This window comes from Oncorhynchus mykiss, chromosome 24 (assembly GCF_057628025.1).
Source record: "Oncorhynchus mykiss isolate SJ-2025 chromosome 24, ASM5762802v1, whole genome shotgun sequence".
In the NCBI taxonomy this organism is placed as follows: Eukaryota; Metazoa; Chordata; class Actinopteri; order Salmoniformes; family Salmonidae; genus Oncorhynchus; species Oncorhynchus mykiss.
The window spans coordinates 17,544,144-17,556,329 of NC_143045.1; the positions used below are offsets into that span (position 1 = coordinate 17,544,144).

At 43.8% G+C, this 12,186-nt stretch overlaps 1 protein-coding gene across 1 annotated transcript in view; it reads right to left on the reverse strand.

Annotated features, from left to right (window-relative positions):
• The window catches only part of LOC110503875 (septin-4), an 86,471-nt gene extending 75,049 nt beyond the window's left edge, over nucleotides 1-11,422 (reverse strand). Inside the window, exon 1 of the mRNA XM_036961594.2 lies at nucleotides 11,159-11,422. The gene's annotated coding sequence lies outside the window, so the exon portion shown is untranslated. The remainder of the gene's footprint in view (nucleotides 1-11,158) is intronic.
• Between the last annotated feature and the right edge of the window lie 764 nt (nucleotides 11,423-12,186).

Sequence of the window (12,186 nt, forward strand, 5' to 3'; positions counted from 1 at the left end):
CGTCACCCCTACCTCCCTCCTGTCATCATGTCACAGCACGCTACCGCATTCAATGCTACAGCTACTACACCAAGCCTCTAAATCGTCACCATGCAGGAGCTGCCCTCCGGTCTCTGTCGGTCTCTGATGGGTGGGATGGAATGACTATTGAGTAACTAGTGGTTTGGTTCAGTCTAGGCACACTGGATGCCAGTGGCTTAGTTGGTGTGGTCCCTGGTCTCTCTCCTCTCCTCCATGCTCTTCATCTGCTTGCCACTCTTCTCTTTGTCTATCTATCATTCTCTTGATTATCCTCCATCTTTCTCACCTGGCATTTCCATATGCTGACCTGGTGCATCTGGAAGTGGTTAGGGGTGTGGCTGCAGCTGGGTAGCATTAAGCCTTGCCGCCGTGCTGATTCCGGAAGCGCCACCTGTCACCGCATCTCGTGCACACACGCACGCACGCCAGACTTGGGTTTGTTGTTGAGACGAAAGGCTGAGACTAAATAAAAATTCTCAGAGGTCATTGTCACACTCCATTGAGGGATCTTGGTGCAGCAATTACATGTTAGAAACATTGTTTGGCTCATGAACAACCACAGAGAGATGTCAGTAACGGTTCTACACCAACTGCTTCACAAATCTGTCTCAGCCAGTCTTATTAGCTTAAACAGGATCTCAGACAGGTCATGTGTAGTTAACATACTGCAGATCAGATATACCACTGTCTCAGTCTGACAGGGAGTGACTCAGTCTGTCTGGATGTTAGACTGCAGAGAGCAGCGTTGTAGTTAGTGTTCTGTCACTTACTACATCCCCATAAGGCAGACTGACAGGATTGGGTGTCTGTTTCGGAGCCTCAAATCTCAGCACTCACAACAGTCAATCAATCCTCCCGTCTAACTCGCTCTGTAATACACAGCTTACATGGGAATTCTGCCTATATAGAAGTCAGCAGAACTCAGCAATGGCATATATACTGGGAGTTTGTCAGAAAGAATGAGAGCCCAGAGCATGCATGCAAAGAATGTGTTTGTTGTTGGTTTGCAGTAAACATTAGTTGCTGGGATTGAAAAGGATTCCCCCAAAACCCACTTTAACCCAAATCTAGAAGTTACTGGAATGTTTGTGTTGTGTGTGAAAATGCAGCTACATAACAAATCCAACTCTAGAGAAGAGAATTCAGCTCAACACAGAATAGATGAGGGTAACGCAGACCAGACATCCGCTTTCTCTGCAGCTCCAAATACTGTCAGAAAACTACCCAACATACTGTATGTCAACAAGGATAAATGGACAGCAGACATGTTTTAAGGCTCGTCCTTCAAAAAAATAAAGAAATTGACCTAGACATTTACACCGCAGAGGACTTACGGACCTCATAGCTTGAGCAGGATGGTGGCTTCTCTGGTTCAAGCCTGGTGGTACCCCCCCCACCCCCTAGCCTGCTTGGTGACTGCTTGGACCTCAGTACGGGCCATGGGAATCGAGCTGGGGTATATTTATAGCCAGGCCCCTCTCTGGTGTGGGGACAGAGGGGAGAGAGGCTTGGCAAGGGCTGCTGGGGCCACTTCTTTGGGGGTTCCAAGGAATGTCCGGGTCGACTGAAAGCCTGGGGAATGGAGGCTCAAATAGGGCCAGAGGTGGCCTCAAACTGACATGAGACATCTGTGGAGCCCCGAGTCTGCTGAACTAACAGGCCCTAGTCGGGACAGGAAGTAGTGACTGATCACAGGAAGTGAGGTTGTAAAGTGTTGAGCCTTCGTCTGACTTCACATCCATCTTGACTTGTATTTCAAATCTATATCATACCACTTCCATATGGAAACAAATTAGGAACATTGATAATGATAATGTTTATTGTCCATCAAGAGGATATTCTTTCAGGTGCTAGACACAGCTACATATCCATGACAACAAAACATCCTTCAAGGGATTGAAAGGGTTATGTGCTCTAGCATCAAAACAACCTGGAGGTGGTCATTAGTGTCGTCTCATTACCCAGCATCCCCTGGGGTGGATTTATGAGTCCAGTTAATTCTCTATCCCGGTCTCCCATAGAGAGGGGTGGGGGGGTGTAGGGCAGAAAGAGGGAGGGAGGGAGATGGGGGGGTGAAGAAAGAGATAGGGCGAGAGAGAGGAGGAAAGGGGTGAGATCTGCACTTAAAAAGGTGTAGTGCTTTCTCGTAATGGAGGAGAAGGAACAGCCTATCCTCAGCAGCCTTCAGCAGGGACAGGGAGATGACAGAGGCACTGAGGCAGAAAATAAAGGTGGTGGTTTTAGAGAAGTTCAGTAACAATGGACCACACCACTCTGCTACATGGAGGCTAGAGGTGGGGACAGGAGACAAGGAATAGTGATGCCCCGTGTACTGTAGTGTAGTAGATCATTGTAAGTTCCACATTGACACATTCTTAACTCCTGACATGAGAGAGACTGACACTTTAGTGGTGGTTAGATAACTTCAACTGAGGATCCATTCAGACTCACAGAGAGCTGATTCTAAGTTTTTCATAGACACTTAACTTAGTTTCACTCTGCTCTTGACTTCCCACAACCTTGGGTGTCGCAGTGGGGTGTTGCGTGTCTTGCAGCTCCCTAACTCGATTGTGTCCCTACCCTGGTGTCAAACTGTGAGCCTGAGGGTGGTCTGTCACAAAATGCCACCGCCACAGCTAGAGACTTGGTGTCCGAATCGCAATGTCACAATCACACGCCACATTTCCCCTGACAGAGCTGAGAGAAGAATTAAGCCCAAGCACTTCCCCACTGAGATGAACACACAATGACAACTCTGGTAGCAGTGACAGTACGCCACCCACTTAACTAGTGACCCAAAGCCTGGTGATATGAAGTAGAATGGCTCCATTGTTTGGCATGGGTCCTCTGCATGGCGCAGTAGCCCCGACAGTCGCTCAGAGCGCAGAATAAATACAAGCCCACGGAGAGAAGCACAAGACTGAACTACACTCAACCTTCTAGAGTTTCCCTGTTTAGTTAACACTATCAACGTTTCCCTTTACTGTGGCAATTGTGTTCTGTTGCGCACGACTCGTACTCTACCCGTACTCTACACAGACTGGTGCGGCATAGCCAATCAGAGCTACAGTAGGCCTATATGGATCTGTGGAGGTTACTTTTAACTGGACTGTATTTACAGCTGTGGTCTTGAGTAGATGCGCTTGTTTTGAGATCAAAGCAAAGCTGTACGTAGCCACGTGTGCACATTTTGTTCATACCCTTTGCTAGTTAGTGAGTTATTAGCCCAGTTATACATCATTTGTAGTCATCAATAGGGGAGTGATTACTTCCTACAAGAGATAGAACAGCTATTTCCATGTTAAAATGTTATGGGATACATATTCTCCATTGTTTTTGATGGTAGGCCACTGTGGTAGGTCGACATTATGATCAAATAGCCACAGTAGCCTACTTGGCCACTGTTAACTAACTTAAAGCGGGTAGAGCCTCCGGTGTTAACAGTAAACCTGCACTTGAAGTTGCACAGAATTTTCCCAACATTCAAGTTTGCTCTCAGCAGAACTAAAAATTTGCCTGAAAAAAATAAGGGAACAATGGTTGCACTATAGTTGATGTGGCCTGATCTAGAGCAAAGTAGTTTTGAGTAGTTACAGCACATCAATAGCAAATGATGATATCAAAACCAACCTGTACCACCCATTCCTAGCTAGGCATGCTTGGTGGCAACACCTCACACATCTATTTTTACAGGCATTGTCACTGTTAACTGGCGCCACTGGTTTACAGCTGTCAATCATGCAAGGGATGGACAGGGTGTGGCTACAGACACATTTGACATCCGCAGGATACCCAGTGGCAGGCACACACAGGGATGGAAAACACCCAGCATCCCTCCACTGCAGTAGCTAATAGGCTAATAAAGTCTAACTATAGCCTCTTCATTCCACCATGGCCACTGTGACAGGCTGTAATTGAAGGCGAGGGATATAGGCCTAATGCTGGGTTGACTATAAGCCACAGACAGACCAACACACACACACAGAGAAAGAGAGAGAGGAGAGAGAGGAGAGAGAGAGAGAAACCCTGGTTCTCGTTGACAGTGAAGAGATCTGTGGTTAGTCGCTGTGCTTCCCTGCCCAGAACTGGCACCGTCCAGGGACAGTGATGACATCATCACTCAGAGTGTGTGTTTGTATGCGTGGGTTTTTTCACAACTAGAGAGAGAGGAAACCACAGTCACCCTCTCTCCCCACCACACCCCAGAGTCCAGCATGGGCTGGGCTGAAGCCAGGGATGGTCACAGTGGAAGAGTATAGGCTACACTGCAGAGCTGAAGTTTGTGCTTTGTGGTCAAACCGTCGGTGAAGTTTAATGCATTCATGGATCTGAAGACCTCAACATTGACCTTCTCTCATACCCAGAAGGGTCTTTTGCTTAAACCTAAACCCCAGTAGATCCAGTGGCTCTCTAGCTCATGACTCATTCACGTGGCTCTCTACTCTCTTTGTAGCTCAGGACTGAATTTGAGAATTAGAGAATTGAGAATTCCTCTCTGGGCGTTCCCTCTCGATGCTGCAGCAGTTACAGTAGCTTTGCATCCCAGGGGTAAGGAATGCTGCTTAGAGGAAGGAACAGCTCCTTCACATACACTCATACAGACCCACTCCCCTCCTCAGCTACCCTCTCCTCTTCTTCTCCTGTCCTCAGAGAGGTCTGTCTGCTGTGTTTGGAAATAAACCTCTCCCTCCAAACAGCTGTAGGGCCGTGGGATGTTGACAACACTGGGATGTGTGTTTGAGTGTGACCGGGCTCCATCCCTCACGGGAAGCTACGGACAGTGGAATTGTTGGTGCCGTCACACTCGTCTGTCACCTTGCTTGGGACGAGACTAGAAAAACTGGGTTCAACACCAGACCACACCCATTTCCACACAGCAGAACACCTTTTACCCGGTCAGGTATGTGGAGGCAAACACAAATCCTCTCAGCAAACATTCATTACCCAAATCAACACCTTCCACTGTCAAAAATAACATTTTCCCTTTCCCTACTACAGATAACAACTTGGAATTTTGGTGAAAGGGAAGCTATCTGTAACTTGAAGGCCTATTCAGTAGTTCAAATCTTCAAATGCTTATTTTTATTGACCTCTTGGTCCAGACCATTATCAGGCCAGTCAATCGACGTCACCAATGGTGACGCAATGTGTACAGTAGGAGGCTAAGTAAAAAGAAAAAATAATAGTAAATGTCTTCTTACCTCATCATCTGCACAGAGGAAGATTGGATGGGATGGCAGAGAAGCAAATGGTTCCAGATTCCACACACGTACGCAGGTTAATGAATACAAGAAGAGAAAAATATATATATTAAAAATATATATTTTAAATCAGGGAAAACATTATTTACAACATCTGAAATTCCATTCCATCAAATCCAGAGACTGTCCATAACATATGTTAATCTCAACCTGTGTTTGATCTGGATTATACGATACTGTTAGGTTCAGGTTGTGGTGTTGGCTTGGCTAGGATGTACTGGAGATAACATCTCAGTGTCATAACCTCGGAATCATAATACTGATGTAGCTCCCAGTGTGGTTCGTTCTTGGATAGTCTGGTTGTTAGCCAGACCCAGGGAGACGAGAAAAAAACATCTTTATCAACGTTGCTGACACAATGTCTGACTAACCAGCTGTTGATGGCTATTAAAAGCCACTAGCTGTTAAACAAATTGCAATGTGTGAGAATGTGTGTGAGAGCGAGAAAAACACAAGAGGAGTGTGAGGAAGCAAGTATGTGTGCGCGCGCGCATGAATAGATGAAATGTGTACGAGGGAGAGAAAAGTATACACATACTTGAGTGTGTACTAGAGACTGTGCGTGCTTACAGCTTATACTATAGTATACACAGTATACTACGTCAAAAGGGGCAGCGGCTCGACATATTTCTAGGTTTAGGCTGGGTGCCAGCCAGGGACGTCAAACCCACAATTCCTACCCAGGCCTTCTGAGGAAATGTAGCCTGCCTGAAAGCAAGGCAGAGACAGAAACTCAAAATCACCAGTGTGCTGGAGATGTTCTATTCAGTACAGTTTTCCTTCCATGCACCTCTTAATATGATATACTTTTTCTAACAACTCGCACCCGTATGTAAAGCAAGGCAGAGAAAGGGCTGCTGGGTTTACATGGAGGCTACAGAGCACGCACTCCAGCGCAGAGGGGGCATGTGGAGCTGGTATAAGGAGATTAGACTCACACCACCACCATGTATGTATGCTATGATCACTTCAGACACAGCCGTTGCTAATCCACGCTCACTCAATTATCCCCACAGCTGACCAAAGGGATGCACGTTTTCATTCTCTTTAAAACAAGATTTACGGTAAAATACTATTTTAGGTCAAAGTCCCTCTGCAATGCCCTGCAAGTGAATTCCATCCAATTGTGTCCATCTACCGTTTCACTGATTAAAATGCGTTACCTCAAAGTCTGTTGCAATTGGCATCACAAAATGTCTTCCAAGACAGTAAGACAGATAACATCTCATTATAAGATGGGGATAGCCTACATACAGTACCAGAATGAGTACTACTCATTCTAGGGTTGTCTTTATTTTTTTACATTGCAGAATAATAGTGAAGACATCAAAATTATGAAATACTACGTGATTCCATGTGTTTTACAAAAAAAAATATTGTTAAACCAATCAAAATATATGTTATATTCTTCAAAGTAGCCACCCTTTGCCTTGACAGCTTTGCACACTTTTTGCATTCTCTCAACCAGCATCACAAGGTACTCACCTGGAATGCATTTCAACTAACAGGTGTTCCTTGTTAAAAGTTAATATCTTTCCTTAATGCATTTGAGCCAATCAGTTATGTTGTGACAAGTTAGGGCTATCTTCTGTATACCACCCCTATTTAGTGAAAGACCAAGTCCATTTCATGGAAAGAACAGCTCAAATAAGCAAAGAGGAATGACAGTCCATCATTACTTTAAAGACATGAAGGCCAGTCAATACAGAACATTTCAAGGACTTTGAACATTTCTTCAAGTTCAGTCGCAAAAACCATCAAGCACTATGATGAAATTGGCTCTCATGAGGAACGCCACAGGAAAGGAAGTTACCTCTGCTGAGGAGGATAAGTTCATTAGAGTTACCAGCTTCAGAAACTGCAGCCCAAATAAATGATTCAGAGTTCAAGTAACAGACACATCTTAACATCAACTGTTCAGAGGAGACTGCGTGAAATCAGGCCTTCATGTTCAAAATTGCTGCGAAAGAAACCACTACTAAAAAGGACACCAATAAGAAGAGACTTGCTTGGGCAAAGAAACACGAGCAGTGGACAATAGACCAGTGGCAATCTATGCTTTGGTCTGATGAGTCCAAATTAGAGATTTTTGATTACAACCGCTAGGTCTTTGTGAGACGCAGAGTAGGTGAACGGATGATCTCTGCATGTGTGGTTCCCACTGTGAAGCATGGAGGTGATGGTGTGAGGGTGCTTTGCTGGTGACACTGTCAGTCATTTGTTTAGAATTAAAAGGCACACTTAACCAGCATGGCTACCACAGAATTCTGCAGTGATACGCCATCCCATCTGGTTTGCACTTAGTGGGACTATCATTTGTTTTTCCATAGGACCAAGAACCAAAACACCTCCAGGCTGTGTAAGGGCTATTTGACCAAGAAGGAGAGTGATTGAGTGCTGCATCAAATAACCTGGCCTCCACAATCACCTGACCTTAACCCAATTTGAGATGGTTTGGGATGAGTTGGACAGCAGATTGAAGGAAATGCAGCCAAAAAGTGCTCAGTATATGTGGAAACTCCTTAAAGACAGTTGGAAAAGCATTCCTCATGAAGCTGGTTGAGAGAATACCAAGAGTGTGCAAAGCTGTCAAGGCAAAGGGTGGCTACTTTGAAGAATCTAAAATATATTTTGGATTTGTTTAACTTTTTTGGTTACTACTTGATTCCATGTGTTATTTCATAGTTTTGATGTCTTCACTATTATTCTACAATGTAGAAAATAGTAAATATAAAGAAAACCAAGGAATGAGTAGGTATGTCCAAAGTATTGACTGGTACTGTACATACAGTATATAGACTTGGTATTTTGTTGTAACAATGGCTGTACTGATAATATAATGGCTGGCCTTCTTGATTTCAGTGTGGATTGTGTGATGACCTACATTGGAGTGCCTCTCTAACCATGATGCTGTTAGTGAGGCCACAGTGGTCTGGGATGGCTGCGTCTCTCCAACGAGAGCTCACTGAAGAATGTCCACCGCTAGCCACTATGACTGGACCGGCCATCAGCAGGCATGGGTTCAAATGGTATTTGTTTGATTACAAATAATTTTAGCCACGCTTGATTGAGCTTGCCTGGTGCAGTGGAGTCAATGGGATAGTCACAAGATTGCTAACCCCCCCCCCATACGGCACTTCAGAGAGGCTCTATTAAACTCTCAAAGTATTTGTAAGATTTCAAATACTATTTGAACTCGGGCCTCTGGTCATCAGTCTACCACTACTGGATGTTTTCCCAGCTGGACTACAGAGGAGAGCAGTACTAACAATTTAGTGAGGATTGTTGAGTTCACAAAAACCTACAACTTCTTACTGTGAAGTAGTAGGGTTCCTTCCCAATGTTTTGGGTTGGGTATCAAAAGGTTGGGTCTTATATTTGTGCTCGTTTAAGAAAGAGACAATTTCTAAATGTGTTAAATCAGTTAAAATGGGTTAATTACACAGTCGTAGATTCCAATTTGAGCTACTATAAAACAGGGTCTGTTGACAACTAAAAATGGAAGGAAGAAGGCGGCCAAATTAAAACCTTGCTCGGTCTCAGAAAGTAATACAATTTAGTGAGGATCCTTGAATTCACAAAAACCTACAACCTGTATTTGGAAAAGGGACAATGGACTGAGAAAAAGCCACTGTTTCAGTCTACTTATACCATATAAAGGAGTACATGACCGTCAGCTGACTCTGCTGGCTGCAGTAAAGTACAACCATGATCAACTCCAGTGTAGATTTGGCCTTATGTTTAAGGTTATTGTCCTGCTGAAAGGTGAATTCATCTCCCAGTGTCTGGTGGACAGCTGACTGAAACAGGTTTTCCTCTAGGATTTTGCCTCTGCTTAGCCCCATTCCGTGTTTTATTTTTTAATCTTGAACAACTCCCCAGTCCTTAAAGATTACAAGCACGCCATAACCTGATGCAGCAACCACTATGCTTGAAAATGGTACTCCGTAATGTTGTATCTGACCCGAACATAACACCTTGTATTCAGGACAAAAAGTTAATTGCTTTGCCACTATTTTTTGCTGTACTACTTTAGTGCCAAGATGCATGTTTTGGAATATTTTTATTCTGTACAGGCTTCCTCCACCCCCCCACACTCTCATTTAGGTTAGTACTGTGGAGTAACCACAATGTTGTTGATCCATCCTCAGTTCTCCTATCACAGCCATTAAATTCTAACTATTTAAAGTCACCATTGGCCTAATCCCTGAGGGGTTTCCTTCCTCTCTGGCAAATGATTAAGGAAGAATGACTGCATCTTTGTAGTGACGGGGTGTATTCATACACCATCCAAAGTGTAATTAATAACTTCATTATGCTCAGAGGGATATTCAATGTCTGCTTTTTTATTTTTATCCATCTTTACGAGACTTTGAAAACCCTTCCTGGTCTTTGTGGTTGAATCTGTATTTGAAATGCACTGCTCGACTGGGGGACCGTTAATTGTATGTGTGGGGTACAGAGATGAGGTAGTCATTCAAAAATGTTAAACACTATTATTGCACACAGAGTGCATCCATAGAACCTGTGAAGGACATTTTTACTTCTGAACTTATTTAGGCTTGCCATAAAAGGGTTTGAATACCTATTGACGCAAGACATTTCAGCTTTTTATTTTTATTCATTTGTAAACATTTTGAAATACATCCTTCCACTTTGACATTATGGGGTATTGTGTTAAGGTCAGTGACACACATCTCAATTTAATGAATTCTAAATTCAGACTAACAAAACAAAATGTGGAAAAAGTCAAGGGGTGTGAATACTTTCAGAAGGCACTGTATATCCCCCTGGCTCTCTGTTCCCGCTTTCTCTAAAGGCAACAGTCTGAGCTAACCAGATGTCTATCAGTGGTGGCATCGTCGGGCACAGAGCTAAAAGGAAAATAATTAGTGGGGCACAAGTACACACAATCAGTGTGGAATTGTGAAACGTCCATTCACTCCGTGACTTGTGTTGTATGCTAAATAAATGTATGCAAAATAAACTCTATGCTCTCTACAGAAACAGTCAGGTCATCATTGGATAAAACCTAGTCAGGAGTCAAAACAATGCTCACCCTGATACAGAGAGTACCAGGGTAGACAGATGAGCCAGTTTCCCCAAAGGCTGACTGGTGAATAAAGGGCTTTATTCATCTGGAGGAAAGATATTCTCCAAAACGTCAGTCAGTGCAATGGTCAGGGGCGCAACTTTCACTGGGAACATGTCCACCACATTCTGAAATTTCATTTTTGCCCTTGGAATGTGATACAAAACGATGCACGGTGTGCTTTAGGACCATGCGGACGCAATATGCAGATTAGACAAGGAAATTATATATCCACCACCTCTTGTAAACTGCATGGTCGATCACTTGAAGGTATTGATTGCTTTTTCACTTTTCTGCCTAAAAGGGTAAAACTCAGCCCAACATGACAGCATAAGCCATAAATCTGATTTATGACCACTGTTTAAAGTAAATATGTAACGACTCAGGGAGCGGGTTTTCGTGGGTATTTCTGGTGTACCAGGAACTTCTCTCTCCGCAAGTGAAGACATACATTTTTCGCATAAACTAGTCATTTACCTCCCCTCTCCTACTGGTCCATAAATAGTAGTGTGATGTGTTGTGAGTGTCACATAACTATTGCATAACTATACATTCCTCTGGGCACCACTTTAACAAACAATACGTGTGCGACCAGCAATCTGTATGCTAGATAAATACGATGCCAACGAAGGAGCGCACGAAACGCAGCAGGACGCAAAACCACCTGCGATGCAAACAAACCGACCAATTAGGAATTGTTTTCCGACATTCTCCTCCGAGTACACCTGCATAGGCCAGTTATTGGCACACTCACCTTCCAATATAGACTGGATTGACTACTCACCGTGGTTGAACATTGTTGTCCTAAACCGGTTGTTGGAAGACGAATTTTCCATTTCGCAATTGCAGTAAGAAGGAATGCTATTCCAAACTCTTGAGTCCTCCGTTTGGGGTATTCCGTGTTTTTATTGCGCAGGACAAAGGGGCTTGCGACCCACCTACCCTATAATAAATTGTGCAGGAGGCTGCTCTGCTTCTTCTTCCACTGCTATTCCTTGCAGTGCTGCCTTTTCTAAAGTGCAACAACACTGAATGGCAGCTTCTGTGTGAAGCGATTTTAACAGCGCACGTCCAGTAGCAGCGCCAGATCGTGACGTCACACGGCACAGTTCTCACCACGGTCAGAATGAAAACAATCGCACATGGATGCGCAGGGTGCATAAAATAATGGTAACCTGTGCCTGAGAAATGTACCCTTCCCTCCGCAGGGAGGGAGATTGCATTGTCCAGTTAAAATTAATTACATAATGGAGTGTAAATGTAGGTTAGGCTATACTAGCCTGAAGATTCGATTCACAGTAACTTCTTCCCGCTGCTCTGTCTTTTGCTACATAAGAAACGAACGTCTGTGAGTGTGTCATAGCGTTTGGCCGGAGCAAGGGTAGCCAGGCAAAGGCAATTAGGCCTACATGAATGTCTTATTTTGGATAGTCTAGTTCAAACATTCAACCTCCATCTGCGTACCCCCTCTAGCACCAGGGTCAGCGCACTCACAAATGTTGTTTTTTGCCATCATTGTAAGCCTGCCACACATACACTATATGATAGATTTATTAAACATAATAATGAGTGTGAGTTTTTGTCACAACCCGACTCATGGGAAGTGACGAAGAGTTCTTATAGGACCAGGGCAAAAATAATAATATAATAGTAATAATCAATAATTTTGCTCTTTATTTAACCCTCTTACATATAAAACCTTATTTGTTCATCAAAAAATGTGAATAACTCACCACAGGTTAATGAGAAGGGTGTGCTTGAAAGGACACACAACTCTGCAATGTTGGGTTGTAACGGAGAGTCTCAGTCTTA